Source organism: Schistocerca serialis, chromosome 2 (assembly GCF_023864345.2).
Source record: "Schistocerca serialis cubense isolate TAMUIC-IGC-003099 chromosome 2, iqSchSeri2.2, whole genome shotgun sequence".
In the NCBI taxonomy this organism is placed as follows: Eukaryota; Metazoa; Arthropoda; class Insecta; order Orthoptera; family Acrididae; genus Schistocerca; species Schistocerca serialis.
Window position 1 is genome coordinate 287,442,488 of NC_064639.1, and position 1,308 is coordinate 287,443,795.

The following is a 1,308-nucleotide window of genomic DNA, read 5'->3' on the forward strand; positions in this document are numbered from 1 at the left end:
TGCTGCTTTCACATTTTGTGAGGAGCCCATGATTTATCTTGATCACTAATCTGCACTTTAAAATTAGGCAAAATAGGCTTGCCTGTCAAATGTACTGATGTTTGTCCTTTGACTGGGAATGGTAAAACTGCGACATACGTAACAAAACGATTCAGTCCTGTTTAAGCGAACTACCAGAGGCAGACATTACAAAAAGTTTCAGCTCATATACGAATAAACACTAAATACTTCTAAGCACTCCGTCTTCAGGCCACAAGTGGCCCATCGGGACCATCCGACCGCCGTGTCATCCTCAGTTGAGGATGCGGATAGGAGGGGCGTGTAGTCAGCACACCGCTCTCCCGGTCGTTATGATGGTTTTCTTTGACCGGAGCCGCTACTATTCGGTCGAGTAGCTCCTCAATTGGCATCACGAGGCTGAGTGCACCCCGAAAAATGGCAACAGCACATGGCGGCTGGATGGTCACCCATCCAAATGCCGGCCACGCCCGACAGCGCTTAACTTCGGTGATCTCACGGGAACCGATGTATCCACTGCGGCAAGGCCGTTGCCCAAAGACTTCTAACCTTGTGTGCAAACTGGAACTCAAGACTGCACACAGGAGTGCACCTCATTACATCAAAGCGACTCTCACCATCTCGCTACAGTATCTGAACTGGTCTAGACAACATGAATCTGTCCCTGGTCTGTGACGGAATCATACTCCCATCTGCTTGCCGGTCGGAGAAAGTTTGTCTATCAATAGCAGAGCAACAATGCTTCCTGTGCTCCACGCTCTATCCCGCAGAGTATGGTCACATTCACATAATGTGTAGAGAAAAAACTTGGCGTAGTAGAAAAAAAAGCTACAGTTTCGAAATGAGCATTCATATTTAACTCTAAAATAGTTCAAACATCGAAGTCAACAGAAATTATGTTACAAATTTTTCTCCGGTGTTATTGGCAGATAACACAGCTGATCATTAAAATTGCAACACTGTGAAGGAGGCGTGCAACAAGCGTTAAACTAATATAAATTTATGTATACGCTTGGAAAAATTATGTAAATGAGAAGCATTTCAGAGCAGCTGCACAAAGGAGGTTCCTCATCATCTACATTCTGTATAAAAGGAAAGATTACGCAGCGAGATATCTCACTGGCAAATCACATTTGAATGTAGTTTGATACTATCCCATTGTGACCGCCTCCGTAGCACAGCGGTAGTGTTACTGCCTTCCATCCAATGGGGTCCGGGTTCAATTCTCAACAGGGGACTGGGTGTTGTCTGTCCTTCATCATCATTGACACTCAATTCTCCGAAGTCGCG

The 1,308-nt window shown here is 45.4% G+C and overlaps 1 pseudogene; it reads right to left on the bottom strand.

Moving 5' to 3' along the window:
• Positions 1-436: 436 nt before the first annotated feature.
• On the bottom strand, positions 437-553 carry LOC126459093 (5S ribosomal RNA; annotated as a pseudogene).
• Positions 554-1,308: the final 755 nt, after the last annotated feature.